The sequence below is a fragment of the Panthera leo genome, chromosome D1, assembly GCF_018350215.1.
Source record: "Panthera leo isolate Ple1 chromosome D1, P.leo_Ple1_pat1.1, whole genome shotgun sequence".
Classification (NCBI taxonomy): domain Eukaryota; kingdom Metazoa; phylum Chordata; class Mammalia; order Carnivora; family Felidae; genus Panthera; species Panthera leo.
Genome location: NC_056688.1, coordinates 94,803,702 through 94,825,744, shown reverse-complemented (window position 1 = coordinate 94,825,744; position 22,043 = coordinate 94,803,702). Strand labels below are relative to the sequence as shown.

General features: G+C 35.3%; 1 pseudogene; it reads right to left on the bottom strand.

Annotated features, from left to right (window-relative positions):
- LOC122201284 overlaps nt 1-22,043 on the bottom strand; it is a 47,684-nt pseudogene that overhangs the window by 1,676 nt on the left and 23,965 nt on the right.

Below are 22,043 nucleotides of genomic sequence, written 5' to 3'. Positions count from 1 at the left end.
TTTTAGAATTTCTTTGTTACTGTGGCTTATTATAGCCTATCCTGACTGATACAGGGGAGTAACACTCTGTGAATATCATGGCTTAATGGACAGGAAAACTGTCTCCTCAAATTTATAATACATAGTCATCATAGGAAATTCTATCTGTAGGAAAAAGCAAACCTTTCATTAAAGCAAGGAAGTAAGGAAAGAGATAAGGAAGAGTTTAAAGATGAAAATGAGTTTATATCTTATAGAGTCATGTTTTAAGATAGGAGAGTGAAAAGTTTAGAAAGGTAAGCATAGAGTGCAGCTGGTTAGATTCAGGGAAATATAGAACATCTTGATGGTAGCAGCTCTAAAGATTGCAGGGCCAGGGTGACACAGATGGGTGACAGTGCCTATACAATGATGATGAACGGATAGGCCCAGTGTATACTGTTGGTGTAATCAAACTGTGACTACCAGGCTTAATTGCTGGAAGCATTGTGTGACTCCATTTGGGGTGGACTGCTGCCAGCCCTTTTTTTCTTGGTGTCCCTGAAGCCCAGAGTGGTGGCAGGCCCTGAAGCTGTCATGCTTGGACAACATGATGACAGCAGCAATGATTTTGATTCCTGTATTTTGTTTCCCTCAATTCTTGGACTGACTGCCCTAACCCTTCTCTAGAGGCTATTCAAAGGTCAATGTGTCATTGAGATGGTCAGTGGTTTCTTGAAGCATCTTCAGGTCAATTATCAACTTTGCCATGATGCCATTAGAAATCCCTGGTTGTGACAACTATTTCCTGAAGGTATTGTTTTTCATAATTTGAGGCTGGAGAATAGTTTTCAAAAGGGACATGATTCCTTTCAGTCTTGTTTTTCTCTGAAGGCCTCAAGTTCGATTTCCTTCTAGCTTTTTGAACCTTCTATTTCTCTAGGGAGTTTGAAAATGACATTGTTTACCACATTGCATAGTGCTCCCTTTATCGAGGGCTTGATGTAGAAATTTTCCATGATCTTGGTATTAATAAAAAGTGCTTTTCCTGGAAAACTGGATTGTTTAATTCTGCTCTAGATTATCATGTTTACCGATGGTATTGGTGGCTAGTGTTCCTGTGAATCTATGGCTCATCCCTTGAATGGAAAGTATTTTGAATAATAATACCACCTTGGGTCCATCTGCTTTTTTTTTAACTTTTATTTTTCCAATTGTCTTGATTTCTTCAGTTTCGCTTTATTTTTTAAATGCTCCTGGATATATTAAGGTGAATTTAAAGACTTTTATGGTGGCTGTGGTGTCAGAAAAAATGAAAGAGACATAAGGGAATGAGGCAAAGAAAATAAGGACTAGAGTAAGAATGAAAGAATAATTACTGTCAGCATTTTGTTTATATTCCTTCAGACCTGCTATTTTAGTGGGGCTCGGCTGACTTCCAGCTGCTAGTATCTGTATCTGTGCTGAGGCCATTTTCTGGAACCTCTAAAGTCCATGATGCATATGTGTGTGGAAGGCTAGAAGTGCCAGAGAATTAGCTTTCCCTGTGAAAATGTTTATCAGTGTCTCTCAGGTTAGTATATAAATACCCCACCTCCCTTACCCCTTGGTTGGGTTATATATGAGTTGTTTTGCATCATTTCCCAATTTGCCCACTGGTTTGAGCTCTGGTCACTCATTGTGTTATTGAGCTGCTTTTTCTTCCATGTGTCTCTTCTCCATTCTGCTATCACTCTTCCTTTTAATTCTCAGAGACATCCTTGCATGCCATTCATGTGTCAGAGCTACTTCTAGGGAGACCCAACTAACAGAGGAAAAAGAGGAAGAGGGAAAGAGGGAGAAAAGAAGAAAGGAAGGGAAAGAGGGGAAGAAATAGAGAGAGACATAGGAGAGGAAGGAGAAGGGAGGAAGGGAGACAGAGGGAGAAACATAGAGAAAACACATTATATTAATGATATATGGGGCGCCTGGGTGGTTCAGTTGGATAAGTGTCTTACTTCAGCTCAGGTCATGATCTCACAGTTCATGAGTGTGAGGCCCACATTGGGCTCTGTGCTGACAGCTCAGAGCCTGGAACCTGCTTCGGCTTCTGTGTCTCCCTCTCTCTCTGACCTTCCCCTGCTCATGCTCACTCTCTCTCTCTCTCTCTCTCTCTCTCTCTCTCTCTCTCTCCCTCTCTCTCAAAAATAAACATTAAAAAATAAAAAAATAATAATATATGTTCACTCTGCTACTTGAAGGATCCTCACTCTTTAAGCAAGGTGTTTTTATAGCCATAAGTATGTAATTTTCTCTGTTAATGAAGGAATAAAACTAAAACAATTTGACTCACCTGTTTAGACATTTAAGATAGTAAATAAATGCTTATATAAGAGGTTTCTCTATTTTATTAATTAATATATAACTCTAAAGGCTTATCTGATTATGAATGCTGATTGCATTGTTTTTATTCATACTCTTTTTCAGAACCTTAATAAGAACTAACTTCATACCCAATCCCTCTCTTGTGCATTCTCATAAAATGTGATAAGCCAGGTTCTGCCACTCCCTAAAAACCTCATTCATACTTAGCTCTCTCTTGGGTACAGGTACAATTTAGAAACATATTCCTTGAGAATTTGACAAATTCTAGGTAATAAAAGATCTTACCTCATGACATACACCTTCAAGTATTAAATTTATCTATCTATCTATCTATATCTCCAATTTTTGTTATATGTGTATTCTGAACACAGCATTGATGCATCAGGATGCAAAAATGCATGGGCCATGGGCAATTTAAAATCATTTTAAGAGAAAGGACATAGCATATATATTTATTCATTTGTTCATTTTTTCCAAGCAGAGCACTGAATTAGATGCTGTGAAGAATACAAAAATACATCAGACACTATCTAGCCAATAGAAATGCACTATATATGTGCATTATATATGTGCAACTGAAGACCCAAGAAGGGACCACTATTTGTAATATCCCACAACTGGAAACTTGCCAATTGTACATCTACAGAAAGATGGATAAACAAAGTGGGATACATTTATGCAATGAAACAATACAGTAATGAGACTGTATAAATTACAAGGACATGAAATAACATGGATGAATCTCATAAATATAAACTTGAGCTCCTCACCCCCCCCAAAAAAAAACAGATACAAAATAGTACATTCATTTGATCCTGTTGATACAAAGTTTAAAATTAGGCTATATTGATATAAATCAGGATTTTAGATTTCCTTGAGGCTAAGGGTAGAGTCTGAATGGGAATATGAGGTGACTTCTGGTATTCTACTAATTTATTTCTTGATCTTGATGTTAGCTACATGGGTGTGCTAGCTTTGTGAATATTTACTTATCCATGTGTACACTTGTGATTTATATACTTTTCCTTATCTATGATATTGAAATATGTATATATATGTATACATACATATATATATATATATGTATACGTATATACATATATATGTGTATACGTATACATATATATATATATATGTACACACACACACACACATATATATATATATAAATCAGACATATTTTTTCTTTGAGTTTACATCTGCTAGGAGAGATGTGGTATGTAAGCACATACCTTTAATTTTATAACCCATAAGTACAATATAGCAAAAGGTACTAGAATTAAAGATGAGAAAGAACTGCTCTTTGACCTGCAAAGAATCAGAAATGCTTAAAGGAAGTAATGAACACATTTTGAGATTATCCTGGATGGGTGAGTAGGGGCTGCCAAGTGTGTGGAGAGTGGAAGGACCTAAGTGGAATAAGAAGGACCTAAGCAGATTAAGAAGAAATGTGCTGGAATATTCTACAAATAAGTTTCCTGTGAGGTCTGGACATTAAGAACTGTGGAAGATAAACCAGATGAGAAGTTGGTGCTGGATGACAGAAAGCATTCAACAGTAGACTGAGGAATTTGAGTATGTTTTGTGGAGTGCCAATATTTTTAAGCATAGTTGATACGATTAGAACCATAGCTGGAAAGAATATAAGGACACTGAGAAATATAAAATCGGTTGATGTGATGGAATCCTGGATGAGGGAGGCCAGAAAGGACATATGGAAAGAATACCAACTCATTAGACTTGACGATTGATTTAGGTGACGACAAGGACCCAAATTGAATGTATATTTTCATGGTTGAGTGACTGTCATTTGGAGGGAAGGGAATTATATGACTCCATTTGAGGTAGATTGTGTTTGAGGAATCAGCAGGTTATTTAGAGGTTGAGCATGTACTTTGTAAACACAGGACTTGAGCTCACGAGAGAGGGTGAGATTTGAATTTGGGTCGCATCGGCATAAATGTGATTGAAGTAGTCAAAGGCCAAAGTGAAGAAAAGAAAATAAACACTGTGCTGTATAATTTTGACTTTATATCTAATAACATAGAGGATTAAAGCGAAAGTATTGTAAATATAACTAATAGTACACACAACAATAGCAACTACAATGATACTATACAAGTTTTTTGAGCATAGGGAATGTGTCTTGTTAATCATCGTATCTACAGTCCCTTCACAGCTCCCAGGACATGATAAATATGTTTTTTTAAGTTTTATAAATTTTATATGCATTGTACTTTACAATTTCTAAGTTCCATTATCAATATCCTCACTGTCTCAACAGGTTTGTAATTAATACCATAGAGATATGATGGAACAGTTACATTTCTATACTTATGAAGAATGTATTTGTCCCTATATATTAAAATGGAATCATTATTGTCATCTCATACTTTCCTATAGCTAATGTGCAAACTTTTCCCATTTATCTTGGCCCTAGTATCAGTCAGATATATTTCACAGTGACCATGATGGGAGAAGGTCTGAGAAGGAGAAGCGTAACTGGCCTCGCTTCAGAGAATGTGTGTTTTGTCACACTGCAGATCAACATCTATCAAAAGTTAGTGCTGAAATGCAGTTTGCAGTTCTATGCTTGTGATAGAGAGGCTCCTACATGGTGTTATAGTGCAGTTTTTGCAGAAAAATACTTTTAATTATAGGAACTTCACAGGGGTATTGTGAGGGGGCAGTCGGGTAAAGCTTGTAAATACAAAGTGCAAACTCTCCAACACCCAGAAGAGGTGACACAAATGTTAGTTTCCTCATCACTATTAGAAAGTTCACCAGTCATCTGGGTAACAGCAGTATTCTCTTCCAAGAATATTCAAGGTAAATCCCCTAATAGAGTAGCATAAATTTACTGGCAGCCCAGGAACACAGGTCCTAATTAGATCATTGCTCTGGTGGCAAAATTCTTGACTTACCTTGTGTTTGGAATGTATAGGCTATAGATTATTACAGCTGTCACTTGTTAGGATTTTAATGACAAACATGATTTCTAAACAGAAGTCTATTATTCTCTTAAATGCCAAACCCACAACATGAGTGGTAATAGCATGCATTTGATAATCTGATGACAAAAATATCTACAGTAAACACTGGTCATAATCTAATCCCTTATTAGGGGCATTATTGCAGTCTTGTCCTATTTTATTTTTAAATATTTACCCTTACAATCTCTTTGTATTACAACATATCAACCAGAGTAAATATCATGGGACTGTATTCCAATTTCCACATTCATCCAGATGAATTAGAACAATAGCAATGAAGACACAATTTTGGTGTTAGGAATTATCCTATCTTCCATTCATCCCTTTGACATTCCCTTAACCATCACTGGCAGTCTCATTGCTTTGCCTTTGGGCTTCCACTTATTTTTCTCTTTATCCTAACTAATAAAGATAGATGGATAGATGACTAGATAGATAGATAGAAATACATATATGTATGTGATATGTAATATGGTTTATACACAAATGTTATTTTCTTCATGTTTTTACTTTGCAGAAGCAGAACACATAGAACGTATTATTCTTAGATCTTTTAATTTCATGTAGAATATTATTTGCAAAACACAGACAACTTACAATCTCCTTTACTGTCTGGATTCTGTGAGACTTAAAGGACATATATATTCACGTTTGTCAGGTGAAAGGCTGAAGTTTATAGATTCTAAGTGACTTGCTGAATTTCACAGTCAGTAACCTACAACTAGGTCTTGTAGCAATTAGGGTTTTGTTTTTGTTTTTTGTTTTTGTTTGGTTTGGGGTTTTTTTGTAGAGAGCAAAACAAACCCACCTAAAGGCAAAAATGAATTTGTCAGACAGACTTGGAGGTGTCACAGAAATCAGAAAAGCTGAAGAATCAAGTTCATAAAATAACATAGACTCAGTTTCATGACCACTTCACTCATCTCAAGAGCATTGCTAGTGTAAATTATTTCTTAATATTTTAAGTCTGCTTTGTCTGCCAAGATTCAAATTCTAAGAAGGAGGGTCTGGTTGGTCTTGTTTGGGCAATGTGTCTACTTTTTCAACAGAAATGTGCTTGGCAGCTTGATTAATAGACCCACCTGACTGTGTCTTCTGGGAAGAAGAGTCCTCCCCCAAAGAGGTAGAATAAAATGCTAGATAACCACAAAGCCACAAATATCCCTATAGCCCTATATTCTTGGCTTTCTGTTCCTAATTTTAATGCCTTTACTGTGATAGGAATAGATTTTTGCTCTTTGGAGTCAACATCTCTGATAGCTACAAGACATATTGGCAGTCAATTTCACAATTTGAGACATGAGCTAGAGAGTTAGAACTCTTTTAGAATTATGTAAGATGCATGTACCCTGTTGTTAACACACACTTCACCACCAATTCCTGACTACCCTTTCATGTTTGTGAGGACCAATCAGATTGCTCTGGGTGGTCCCATTCTAAGAAATACAATATAATTGGTAAAAGGAATAATATCATAGTTCCAGCTTAGGGTAAATTATATATAAATGATAAGTTGTATTGTAACAAGGCATTATGTTCTCCAGATCTAATTAGCTTGGAATGTGAGTTATAACTTCTTGTGAGGGAGAGGATTAATTAAATTCTTGCAGGAGGGGGAAAAGCAGTCTGCATATTTTCAACACAAATAGGTAATATTTTTTCCATATTAATTGCCAGTTCTCATGATTCAAACATCAGGGTCATGATTACTACCCTTTATTTTTCCAAGTAGAGGACAAGGCAAATGAAAACAGGAAACAAGATAGAAGAAGAAACAAAAAGACAAAAAAAAAAAATACAGAGTACTTAATAAACTTTAACTCTTCTGGCAGTGATCTTTATAGCCCACCATTTATCCAATTATAAGTGCTAATATTAGGAAGGAAAATAATTTTTCCACCATCCTTCTGGGTTCTTGGCCAAGGACACCCTCTGTAATAAAAGACAAATTAACAGAAGGAAAACAAACAGAAGTTTAATAACAGGTATACCTCCAGTGTACATGGGAGATACCCGGGAAAATTGAGTAACTCCCCCAAATGCCCAAGCCACCGTCTTAAATAACATCTCCAGCTAAAAACAAAAGAAGACGGTGGGGGTTGGTAGAACCAGTTATTACATAAGGTTATCAAAAAGACATGGTAAACAAGGGTATGGTTGTTAAGCAGATTTATGTCTGTGCTTTCTTCATTGATAAAATTTTCTAGATTTGGTTATCCTCTTCTTCCTGGTACAGAGAAGGAGACACACTTAGAAATGGAGATTTCCAATTTAAATGTGTGTCTTACAAAAGGGTAATTTTTATGCAGTTTTCAGAACTTCTCTGATGTCTTTAGTTTATTAAAAACTAAAAAAAATCAGCTAAAATAATGAATATGCTAAGGAGACATAAATTGGGATGCCACATTCTTTCACCAATTCACAAGTTTTCTAAGGGAGCTGAGATATCAGTGGTAAATACATGTCTCTGAAGCTATCCAATCATTTTACTTACTAAATTTATTAAACAGGTTCATATGTTTCCAATTGGTAGTCAGTATAAACACACTAAATTTAGGTATTGAGAACCTCACCAGTTGCCCAGACCCAAATCCAAAGAAGTTATGAGTAGAATGATAAAATAGCATGGCTTCAAAGTAACATATCTGGGTTATTTGGTCCCTGATACTTACATAAGCTTGGAAAAGTTTTTTAACCTCTGAGCCTTAATTAAATCACCAGTAAAATAGTGATAATAATACATATCTCATAGGCTTATGGAAAATTAAATGAATATGTGAAATTTCTCATACATATAAGGTAATTGCAGACATTTGTTCAAATCTGATCAAATTTGCCATAGAGAATACAAAGATATTTAAGACCACAACAGTAATTTAAGTTCTAATTAGCAAGTAAAATAATACAAAGAATTACTCAAACCAGATTCATATAAATCAGGAATCTTATACAATGTAAAGCTCTAGTAATAACTTTAAGGACAAAAGTAATTATATTACACAAGAAAAACCAGAAAATTTCTAGGGCCATAGTTTCCCAGACCCCTGTTTGTCCCTTCAGAGGCACAATAACCCAGTTTAACATGAGATTCTTAAACAATATGTATTGTTTGTTTGCGTCACTTACTCAGAAGACGGCTATCTCAGACATGAAACATTTCTGTGTTATGCTGTTAAATCGCCTACATGACATTTTCCAGGAAGACATGTTTTCTTTCATAGTTGTGAAAGAAAAGTTGATAATTTAGAATTTATTAAAATTAAAAACTTCTGAAAAAGATAGTGTTAAGAGAATGAAAAGGCAAGCCACAGATGTGGAGAAAATATTTTCAAAACATATATCTGATACAAGACTCATATCCAAAATATACAAAGAAGTCTTAAAACTCAACAATAAGAAAACAACCCAACTAAATATGGGCCAAAGATCAGAACAGACACATCACAAAAGGTGAAGTGTCACACATACATAAGAAAAGATATTCAATATGACATGTCATTAGGCCATTACAAATTTAAGCAATAACGAGATATCACTATACATCTATTAGAATAGCTAAAAACTGAAACACTGAAAATACCAAATGCTGATGAGGATGTGGAGCAACAGAAACTCTCATTTCTTGTTGGTGGAAATACAAAATGGCACATCCACTTTGAAAGACACTTTGACAGTGTGTTACAAAGCTGAACATACTGTTATCATATGGGTTATCATTTGTGCTCTTAGGTACTGATGTACTTGAGTTGAAAACTTATAGCCAGCAAAAAATGTGCGTGTGAATATTTATAGTAGGTTTTTACATAATTGTCCCAAACTGGGCACAACTAAGGTGTCCTTCAATAGGTGAATTAATGTACAAGCTGTGGTGTATGCATAGAATGGAATATTTTTCAACAATTAAAAGAAATGAGCTATCAAGCCAAAAAAACATGTTTAGGAATATTGAGTACACATTTGTACATGAAAGAACCCAGTCTGAAAAGGCTACATATTATATAATTCCAACTAAATGCCATTCTAGAAAAAGGCAAAACTATGGAAACAGTAAAAAAAAAAAAAAAATTTAAAAAAACCCAGTGGTTTCCAGGGTTTCAGGATTCAGGGGAGAGTTAAATAGGCGAAGTACAGGGGATTTTTATGTCGGCAAAACTATTCTTTGTGATACTCTAATGTATCATACATGACACTATGTATTTTGAAAAATGCAGAATTTTACTGCACAAATAGTTTACCTTAATGTATGCAAATATAAAAAATCATTTAGAAGCTTAGGGCATCACAGGCAAAACTATACAGTGTGTCAAGAATATCTATCTGTATTGTAAATGTATGAAAAAATCTCAATGAAGAAGGTGGCGGTGGGTGGGGAATGCTGACCCAAGTAACCAGAAATTAGTGGATTTTGCAATACTGAAGGCCAAAGGAACTGTGCCTGCTCATTGTATTTTGGTTGCTAAAGTTGTTTCCTTTGAGGGAAAGAGTAACAATTCTGATACTTCTATGCATGTATACTGGAATTGAACAGCTAATGCATGGTGGATGGTGGGAGCCAGGTTTCTCACTGTTGGAGTGGGAATTTGCAGAAAAAATAAGAATAGGAGGGTAGAATAATTCATGTGGCTATGGCTTAAAGCTGGAGATATTGGTAAGATCTCATGTTTAACTTAAAATAGATGTATATGTGGTTACATGTGGAAATAATACACAGATTTATTTCTTTTTTGCTGTCTGCTGAGAGGACCTAAAAGAAGTAATACCACAGTAGCAATGAGCACACTCAAGACCCAGATCTTGGTTTCTAATACCACGTACTAGTAAAAAGAACCAGCCCTCCCTGGAGAAATGACTGATTCTAGGCAATATATGAGATGAACCTGAAGAATCTTACAGTATCAGAAAATATACAAGTGCTCAAACAAAGAAAAGCACATTGATTATGTCAAAGGGGCACAGAACCCAACTGAAAGAGCTTCCAATGGCCAAAGCTGGAACATTTTGAGGAAAAAAATACATGAAATAATATTAGATTATAACCCAGAATACAAAGTGAATATCTGTGAATCCATGCTGATATAAATTTCAACTAAATTAATAAATAGGAGAGAAGAGACAAATCTAAATAAATTATGCAGATTCTCTGTTCTCAAAGAGAGGGATTATAAATCCTCACTCTTTTTTTTTTAATTTTTTAATGTTTTTATTTATTTTTTAGAGAGAGAGACAGAGCAAGTGAGAGAGGGGCAGAGAGAGAGAGGGAGAAACCGAATCTGAAGCAGAGTCCAGGCTCTGAGCTGTCAGCACAGAGACCAATGCGGGGCTCAAACTCACAAGCTGTGAGATCATGACCTGAGCCGAAGTCAGATGCTCAACCGACTGAGTGACCCAAGCGCCCCTAAATCCTCACTCTTTAAATGTGGAGTGTGCACAGCAACTTCCTTCCAAAGAGTATAACATGGAAAAGGGAGAAACTAGAATAATTTTGTGGCGCTGAAATCTGACAAACACTACTTCAGCCAGCTAATCAAAGTCAACATCAACAGTCATAAAACATGTTGATAGAATGTACCTTTGGTATGATAAGAATGCACAAATGAAAATGTATACAGTATTTCAGTCCCCGATAGTGCTGGAGAGCCAGCTGGAGTTGCTTTCATTTGTGTACCTTATAACTTCTTTTTCTTTCTTCCTTCCTTCCTTCCTTCCTTTCTTTTTCTTTCTTTCTTTCTTTCTTTCTTTCTTTCTTTCTTTCTTTCTTTCTTTCTTTCTTTCTCTCTTTCTTTTACTTAAGATGAAATCACCACTGCTTTGAACAAAGTCACTTTTCATTAAGTTTCCTTTTAGTTGCATCTTTACACCATACTATATAAAGTCCAACATTTTTCTGTTCTGAAAATGGTTGTGAAAAGTGTAAACTGAAATGGATATTTTGGGGGCTTTTAGAAGCACGATTCTAATAATGGACTTCATTTGCCATAAAGAAAGTATTCTTTACCATTCTTTTGTTTTGTTCTGTTTTTTAATAAAAATTTACAGATTAAGAGGGTCATTTCCCCCTTATCACGAGAAAGGGGGTTCTATGAGGATATGAGTTTCTGTCCTCTTTTTTTTTTTTTTTTTGGCTGCTGCAGTATTTCCATCACCTAGAGAAGCACCTATTAAAGAGAATATGGTCAATAAATATTTGATAAACCAGTGCATCATTGCACTATCTGCATTTGCCTTTTAAATACTTCACTGTACCTGTGGAGATGCTAATTGAAGTCATGGAAGTGGCTGAGATTGTTATGTTAAAACAGATTCTTGGCATATGTACTATACTTTGGGTTAAATGAGGAAGAAACAGTGATAAAATAGACAGAGATAGTATCAAAGAGATGGAGGAGAACTCATGATGTAGTGTCATGGCATCCAAGGGAAGCCAGCATTTCCAAAATGAGGTTCTCAATAATAAATATTTCAGAGAGTAATTGAGAGCAAGCTGTTAGATTTGTTTATTTGTAAGATAGTGACAAATTTTGAAAGATCTCTTGAATGATGGGAATAAATCAAATAGATCCCAAGATGTTAGTAAATAAGAATAGTTGGAAATTGAGGCATTAGTAAAGGAGTTTCTTATTAACCTCAGGATTTGTTAATGTGTAAGGTCATATATGTTATGCTTCAAGTATTTCTCAGCACACAATAAGTGTTGTTGCTGTTCTTTAATAATTACTATTTCAAAATGTCTTTCTCCTAGTTTCAGCTTAAAAGTGAGGAAATGTAGGGGCACCTGGGTGTCTCAATTTGGCTCAGGTCTGATTTTGGCTCAGGTCATGATGTTGAGGTTCATGAGTTCAAGCCCCGCGTCGGGCTCTGTGCTGACAGCTCAGAGCCTGGAGCCTGCTTCAGATTCTGTGTCTCCGTCTCTCTCTGCCCCTCCTCCACTCATGCTCTGTCTCTCTTTCAAAAATAAACATTTGTGGGGTGCCTGAGTGGCTCAGTCAAACATTCCACCTTTGCTCAGGTCTAATCTCACCGTTTGTGAGTTTGAGCCTTGCATCAGGCACCATGCTGACAGCTCGGGAGCCTGAGGCCTGCTTTAGATTCTGTGTCTCCTCTCTCTGACACTCTCCCTCTCACACTCTGTGTGTCTCTCTCAAAAATAAATAAACATTAAAAAATTTTGTTAATACAAAATAAACATTTTTTAAAAAGTAAGGAAATGAATATTGTATATTGTTCAGATAGTAGTTGTAATCTTTCATAGCCTTAAGCATAATCCTTAATGCACAATAAACTTTTGATAAATACCATTTCACTTGTCATATTAATGATTCTATATCCCATTTTCCTTTTTCTTGAAATCCATGACAGTCTTCTATTGCAAAATAATGGATAAATTCTATTTAATACATATACAGATAACAAGTTGACACCTCTAGCTAGTAAACAGACAAAAATGTTACTATAGTTTGGGAATAGTATGCAATAATACAAAATTCACATGTGAATCCTTGAATAATTGCCAGACCACCTTAACTTTCATTGTTTCAATGAATTTTATAGCAACCCTATGAAGAACAGGGTATGAGGGTATTATTTTGAGAAAAAGTAGTAATGTTTATGATTAGGTTGGGGTTTAGATTACTTCCAGTGCCATTTATCATTGATGATCTTTGTCAATTTACTCAACATTTCTAGCTTCACTTTCTTCTCTTCTGAAAGAGTTCTCTCCATAGACATATTGAGACAATTAGACAATCAAGTACACAAAATCTTACCTTTCCATTGCCATGCCACATACAGGCAGATAGAAATAAACCAATTTCTAATTGATTTAAAGTGAATATGGGCGAAACAAATAGAATATGTACTTGGCAAATATAATAGCTGAAATTAAACTCAATCCTTTGGATTCTCAAAGGCTTTTTCTTATACCTTCAGTCACTGATATTTGGAAGTGCTAGCATGTTGGTATATTCTTTACTTATTACATATTGCACTTGAGTTTTAGGTCCTGAAATTTATTCAAGAATATTTTAATAATCATTCTGCTGAAAAATCCAATGTGAAGTTTGGCTCTCCAAAGGTATATTTCCACTCTCTTAATAATAGCATAGAGAAATTACTCAGAAGTTCCTTTTATTCCACAATATCTCAGAAATTGAGAGCACATAATGAGAATGTATTTGCAGTCTTAATGTTGTAATTCCCAGTGGAGATCTTCACATTTTTAATTATTTAACAATGTCATTTAAATATTATCTGTCCTCTATGAATATTTCATGTTCATCAAAAATTCCCTGAAAAAGTAAAAATAACCTGTACATTTGTTAAAGAGGACAGTATCAATAATAGCATCCAAATGGTACTTTACTGCCTTTGGCTTGGGGAATAGTTTTTAATCCAGTGGTTCCAATCAGTCATCTAACATTTTTGTAAGAGTACACAGACTGAGGGCATGTTAACAAAGAGACTCCTGGAAATAGGGTTTGAATAATACAGTAGAACTGGAAATAAGCTCTGTCTCAAGATGAGATGTTCTTCAGGAATATGTAGAAAGTCTCTAAAAGTCAAAGCTGAACCACCTGCATCGATTTGATCATTTCCAATGACATGTGTTATGGACTAAATTGTGTTCACTCCAAATCTATACATTGAAACCCTAACCCTGCAGCGTAACTGTATATTTGGAGATAGGGAATTTGAAGAGGTAGTTAAGGTTAAATGAGGTTGGAGCCTTAATCCGATATGGCTGGTGTCTTTGTAAGAAAAAGAAGAGACAGTAGGGATGTGTGCACACAGAGAAAAGGCCGTGTGAGGATACAGCAAAAGGTGTCTATCTGCAAGCCAAGGAGGGAAGCCTCAGAAACGGCCGGTGTCTTTATCGTGGACTTTTAGCCTTCAGAATCATAAGAAAGTAAATTTCTGTTGTTTAAGCCAATCAGTTCAGCGTGTGGGATTTTGTTAAGGCAGCCCAAGCAGACTGACACAACCTATTTCCTTTAGGAGGTAACATGGTCTGTGGAATATTAAAAGCAGAGGTATGAAGTTAAATAATTCTAGGAAGTATAGTTAAATAATACGAGTTACCATATATAAAACATCTAATTTGTTTTGAGTGATTGAAACAGATATCTTTTATTTCCAAATAAAACCTATAATGTTAGCATATTTATTCTCAGTATATAGATGAGAAAACTGAGGGTTTGAAGAATTAAATAACTTTCTCAAATCAAAGAGATAAAAATTAATTGAATGAAGATTAGAACTTAGATTATTTTTTTATTTTAAAGTGATGACCTTGCCAGTATGCCATATGCCCCCATGTCTGCATCTTTCTGCGACTCTGGTTTTCACTCCATCGTCTTGTACTTTTCTTAGTCCTCCACGCCCCCCGCCAGTGTGTGTGTGTGTGTGTGTGTGTGTGTGTGTGTGAGAGTGTGTGTGTGTGTGTGTGTGTGAGAGTGTGTGTGTGTGTGTGTGAGAGAGTGTGTGTGTGTGTGTGTGTGTCTGCCTCTGTCTTTCCCTCCTTTTCACTCCTCTCTGTCTCTGTCTCTCTCTCTCTCTTTCTCTCTCTCTCTCTCTCTCTCTCTCTCACACACACACACACACACACACACACACACACACACAATCTCTCTTGTCTCTTCTGTTCTGCTATTATTCTTGCCCATACATTGTCTATGCTTGGTAAATATGGTGACCTACACTAAATACACCAAATCTCCTTCAGGTTATGGAGTATGAGAAACCAAGAGGTAGATAATAGAGTCAGGAATAACTTTGTTGTGGCTCTTCTGATTATTTACTGAGGACAACTTGCTGTCAGCTCAGCCTTCAACCTATTTTGCCCGCTCCTAACCATTTTGTTTTCAATTACTATTTTACCTTGGCAACAAAGTTAGAAACTTTAACTGCATTAGTCTCATTGTTAATTCAATTAAAATACAGCTTCTAATTACATCCTCTCCAAGGAACTAAGAAGCAAGTTGGAAACCACTGAAAAGTGGACTATTGGAGAGCTTTTGAAGGTTATCAGAAAAGTTAAGAGGTTGGGAAACTCTGCTTTATGAACCAAAAACAAAATAATTAATAGTAGGCATAGGTCTTTCTTCCTATTCTATTCTTCCTCCATTGACCTTTATCACCTTTCCTCTACCCTCCTCCTGCCCCCTCACCTTCTCCTCTCCCATTACGGTTTCTTTGTTTGGAAACCTCTTTAGTTTGTTTCTAAAAATTCTTCAGGAATGAGTGAAATTGAGCAATTGCATGTGTGCATTATTGGAAAATTTTCCAAAGTTTTATGTTGTTTTGAACTAAGGAATTTTGATGGGAATGATTCGAGATGCTTCCACTCATTAATACAGTGCTTAAATGTATTATCTCTTTTACTGTTGCTAATGACCCAAAAGAATGGTTGCATGGATTATTCCCATTTGTCAGATGTAGAAATTGTGTCATGAAGACATTTAGTTACTTGTCAGAGACACATAGCCTGTAAGGGTAGAACTTAGTAGCCTAAATCTATAGATTGTACTTGTCAAACTTCTTTATACAACATAATGAGTGTCTGTATATTATGCAATTTATAATTGTTACTTTAGAAAATAAGAAAATTACAGCCCTCTTCTTAAATTTGCAATAAGCAGTATATTTTTACATGGTAGGCTATTCAAAATGGAATTTATCTGTTTACTTCTTAAATCTGATGATCCAAATTTTTTATTTTTGTGTAAATGAGTTTCTTAAATTTACTCCTGTTCTTGTCTCATTATCATATTTTATAGTCAGATGTACATGTACATATGTGTCTCCTTTTTTTGAGGGTTGAAGAAAGGAGAGATTATAGCTAAGAGGTCCACCGGCTTTGGAGTAAAAAAGTCTGAGTTAATCCAGTAGTAAACATGTCATTTTAGACAGTCTACTTATCCATTTAGGTCTCAATTTGAAAATGGGGAGAATCATAGTATGTGCCATACTGTGTTCTATGAAATTAAATGATAAGGAACATATGTAAAATATATAATCCTTATCACGCAGCAATTACTCATTAAGAGCTAGCTATGTTTCTTCCCATAGCACTTTATTTCTGGATTATTTATTCTATGAGAAGGATGGCTTACAAGATAAATTCTCATGGCAGTAAAAGACTGTCATTTAAAGTGTATATATTCTTTAGATGAAACTGAAAATAATAATGGTAATGATATCTTTTGATTATCAGCAATTGGTTGCCAGAAATTAGCAGTTCTAAGGAAAGAACATACTAAATCTTGGATGTCAAAAGTTGGAAGATAATCAGAGTTCCTTCAGTACTTCAGAGAACCTCGAATTTTGCAGGTGTAGACGTGACATGGGTGTAGATGTCCTGTTTGTGTAAACATCTTCCATGAATGACATCATGCACTTATGGATGAAGAAATCATATGTTAATTCATTTGTCTTTGATCCATAAAATCATAGTCATTACACAAATAAAAAAATATCCAAGTATAAAATGTGTAATGCTCAAAGTTAAACAAGGGTTTGAAAAAATGAAAGCAATTCTGTATTGCACATTAAAGTAATTAGCTGTCTGAAGTCTTTAATTAGTATATATTTGAATTTAGAATTAATATTGTAGCTATTAAATTACTGCTTATTTTGGATAATTCTAGTGGCTAAATCAAATGCAGTTGAATGCAGTTGGATGTTCTCAGTGCATTATGTTGTTTTTATTAATGAAAATTAATTTAAATTTAGATTGCATAATTTTCCTGTGTACACAAAGTTAAATTTATAATTGCTAATAGATACCAATTCAAGAAATATCATGAATTCAAAATTTTAAATGAATTTCATTTCCAGAGTCCCTAATAAAATTCTCACATATGTTAAATATGTACAAATATTCCTAGCATTTATGATCTTTATATGTGAAGATCATTCAAATTTATTTTTGGTGATTGATGATATCAGGTCCCTGAAACTTTATGATTTCAGCATAAAAGTGAACTGAAAAAGCAGTGAATCCTGAACTGACTTGTTTTGCGATTTCTGTAATGTTAAAGTGAATTTTTCTCCAGTAAGATACTGTATTTTTTGTTTTTGTTTTTGAGACACAGAGAGAGAACATGTATGTGAGTAGGGTAGAGAGACAGAGGGAGAAAGAGAATCTTAAACAGGCTACACATTCAGCATGCAGCCTAATGTGGGGCTCAATCCCATGACCCTGGGATCATGACCTGAGTAGAAATCATGAGTCAGAATTGTTCAATGGATTGAGCCACCCAGGCATCCCCCATAAGATAATATATTAAAACTAAATTCTGAATGTCTATATGTGCACACTCACACAAATGGTTGTATATATTTAGTTTATATTTTATGCTGGTATGATCCTTTTTCACTATAGAAGATATAGTTTCAGGATATATTAACAAAGGCTGTTTCTTAACTTTGGAACAAGTCTTGAAACCAAGATTTAGTATATTTTGCTGGATTTTCTATCCTTAACAAACTAAAAGGACTTTTTTTTTTTTATTTTTGACTCTCTTGAAAGAGTAGTATATATATATTTGCTGAGAAGAATCTAACTTAAATATATAGAATAAAAAATCCATGAAATAGTTTAGTTGCAAATATATTATTATTTTCTCAACAAACTGACACTAATATTCAGACAGAAGCCACTTGTGCTTTTTCTGCTACTGTCAAAATCTTTTTGTTAAGGTAATGTGGTGAACCTCTTAGCCTGGAATGGTTTATGATTATGAGTTTGACCTAGTCCTAATTTCTCATTCTTTTAAACTGTCCTGGTTCTCGAACATCTTTTGATCCCTCTTGGCATTCCTTCCCAGTTCCAGATAGCCACTTGTTCATATCAGTGTTAAAACTTTAATTTCCCATTATTCTTTGTGTCTACCTAGGCTCTTTCAAAGTTAATACATTTTGGTACAGAACCCATTACCTACATTGTTATTAGTTAGTTTACTGTTTCCATCCTTATTTGTTATTATACTGATTCGTGTAACTGTTAAAAATTCCTCCAGTTGTTAATATTTACTTTCTAGTAGCTTTTGCTACTGCTTAGGGTAGGGATTCTTTGTTTCTCTGAGCCACTGCAGTAAATGGCCATCACATTGTAGCCACGTACTTTCTAAAACCAGTTTCTTTTTTTTTATGAATATAATTTATTGTCAAATTGGCTTACATACAACACCCAGTGCTCTCCCCAACAAATGCCCTCCTCAATGCCTATCACCCATTTTCCCTCTCCCCCACCCCCCCCCATCCACCGTTAGTTTGTTCTCTGTATTTAATAGTCTCTTGTGGTTTGCCTCCCTCCCTGTTTGTATCTATTTTTTCCCTCCTTCCCTTCCCCCATGGTCTTCTGTTCAGTTTCGCAATTTCCACAAAAGAGTGAAAACATATGATATCTGTCCTTCTCTGACTGATTTATTTCACTCAGCATAATTAATACCTTCCAGTTCCATCCACATTGCTGTAAATGGCATGATTTCATTCTTTCTCATTGCCAAGTAGTATTCCATTGTATATATAACCACATCTTCTTTATCCATTCCTCAGTTGATGGACATTTAAGCTCTTTCCATAATTTGGCTATTGTTGAAAGTGCTGCTATAAACATTGGGGTATCCGTACCCCTATGCATTAGCATTCCTGTATACGTTGGGTAAATTTCTAGTATTACAATTACTTGGTTGTAGGGTAGCTCTACTTTTCATTTTTTGAGGAACTTCACACTGTTTTCCAGAGTGGCTGCTCCAGTTTGCATTCCCACCAACAATGCAAGAGGGTCCCCGTTTCTCCACATCCTCACCAGCATCTGTAGTTTCCTGATTTGTACATTATAGCCATTCTGACCAGTGTGAGATTGTATCTCAGTGTGTTTTTGATTTGTATTTCCCTCATGATGAGTGATGTTGAGCATCTTTTCATGTGTCTGTTGGTCATCTGGATGTCTTCTTTGGAAAAGCGTCTATTCATGTCTTCTGCCCATTTCTTCACTGGACTATTTGTTTTTCAGGTGTGGAGTTTGGTGAGTTCTTTATAGATTTTGGATACTAGCCCTTTATCCGATATGTCATTTGCAAATATTTTTTTCCATTCCATTGGTTGCTTTTTACTTTTGTTGATTGTTTCCTTTGCAGTGCAGAAGCTTTTAATCTTGATGAGGTCCCAATATTTCGTTTTTGCTTTTAATTCCCTTGCCTTTGGAGATGTGTCGAGTAACAAATTGCTGTGGCTGAGGTCAAAGAGGTTGTTGCCTGCTTTCTCCTCTAGGGTTTTGATGGTTTCCTGCCTCACATTTAGGTCTTTCATCAATTTTTAGTTTATTTTTGTGAATGGTATAAAAAGTGGTCTAGTTTCATTCTTCTGCATGTTGCTGTCCAGTTCTCCCAGCACGATTTGCCAAAGAAACTGCCTTTGTTTCCATTGGATGCTCTTTGCTAGTTTGTCAAAGATTAGTTGGCCATACATTTGTGGGTCCAATTCTGGGTTCTCTATTCTATTCCACTGGTCTGTGTTGCTGTTTTTGTGCCAATACCATACTGTCTTGGTGATTACAGCTTTGTACTAGAGGCTAAAGTCTGAGATTGTGATGCCTCCCGCTTTGGTTTTATTCTTCAATATTACTTTGCCTATTTGGGGTCTTTTGTGGTTCCATACAAATTTTAGGATTGTTTTTTCTAGCTTTGAGAAGAATTCCAGTGCAATTTTGATTGAGATTGCATTGAATGTGTAGATTGTTTGGGGTAGTATTGATTTTTCAACAATGTCTATTCTTCCAATCCATGAACATGGAATGTTTTTCTATTTCTTTGTGTCTTATTTAATTTCCTTCATAAGCTTTCTATAGTTTTCAGCATATAGGTCTTTTACATCTTTGGTTACGTTTATTCCTAGGTATTTTATGGTTCTTGGTGCAATTATATATGGGATCATTTGCTTTATTTCTCTTTCCGTTGCTTCATTTTTTGTGTATAAAAATGCAACCAATTTCTGTACAATGATTTTGTACCCTGCAGCTTTACTGAATTCATGTATCAGTTCTAGGAGTCTTTTGGTTTAGTCGTTTGGGTTTTCCATTTAGAGTATCATGTGGTCTGCAAAAAGTGAGTTTCACTTCTTCTTTGCCAATTTTGGTGCCTTTGATTTCCTTTTGTTGTCTGATTGCTGATGCTAGGCCTTCCAAAACTAATTTAACAACAGTGGTAAGAATGGACATCCCTGTCATGTTCCTGATTGCAAGGGGAAAGCTCTCATTTTTTCCCCATTGAGGATGATATTAGCTGTGGGCTTTTCATATATGACTTTTATGATGTTTAAGTATGTTCCTTCTATCCCAACTTTCTTGACGGTTTTTATTAAGAAAGGATGCTGTATTTTGTCAGATGCTTTTTCTGCATCTATTGACAGGATCATATGGTTCTTATCCTTTCTTTTCTTAATGTTATGTATCACATTGATTGATTTGAGAATATTGAACCAGTCCTGCAGCCCAGGAATGAATCCCACTTGATCCTGGTGAATAATTCTTTTTATATGCTGTTGAATTCGATTTGCTTGTATCTTGTTGAGAATTTTTGCATCCATGTTCATCAGAGATATTGGTCTGTAGTTCTCCTTTTTTGGGGGGTCTCTGTCTGGTTTAGGAATTAAGGTAATGCTGGCTTCATAGACTATTCTGGAAGTTTTCCTTGCATTTCTATTTTTTGGAACAGCTTGAGAAGTATAGGTATTAATTCTGCTTTAAGTGTCTTATAGAATTCCCCAGGGAAGCCATCTGGTCCAGGACTCTTGTTTTTTGGGAGATTTTTGATAACTAATTCAATTTCTTCGCAGGTTATGGGTCTGTTCAAGCTTTCCATTTCTCCCCGTTTGAGTTTTGGTAGTGTGTTGGTGTCTAGAAATTTTCCATTTCTTCCAGGTTGTCCTGTTTGTTGGCATAAAATTTTTCGTAGTATTCTCTGATAATTGCTTGTATATCTGAGGGCTTGGTTGTGATAAACCATTTTCATTTGTGATTTTATCTGTTTGGGTCCTCTCTCTTTTCTGTTTAGAAGTCTGGCTAGGGGGTTATCAGTTTTGTTTATTTTTTCAAAAAAACAACTCTTAGTTTCATTGATCTGGTCTACTGTTTTTTTTTTTTGGGGGGGGGGTTTGCATTCTGTATTGTTTATTTCTTCTATGTCCTTTATTATTTTTCTTCTGCTGGGTTTGGGATTTCTTTGTTGTTCTGCTTCTATTTCCTTTAGGTGTGCTATTATATTTTGTATTTGGGATTTTTCTTGTTTCTTGATATAGGCCTGGATTGCAATGTATTTTCCTCTTATGACTGCCTTTGCTGCATCCCAAAGTGTTTGAATTGTTGTATTTTCATTTTCATTTGTTTCTATATGTTTTTCCATTTCTTCTTTAATTGTTTGGTTGACCTATTCATTCATTAATATGATGTTCTTTAACCTTCATGCATTTGGAGATTTTCCAAACTTTTTCCTATGGTTGATTTCAAGGTTCATAGCATTGTGATCTTGCACACCATGGTGTGATCGTGCACACCATGAAAGTGTGCATGGTATTATCTCAATTGTTTTGTATTTATTGAGGTCTATTTTATGACACAGTATGTGATCTATCTTGGAGAATGTTCCATGTGCACTTGAGAAGAATGTATATCCTGCTGCTTTTGGATGAAAAGTTCTAAATATATCTGTCAAATCCATCTGGTCCAGTGTA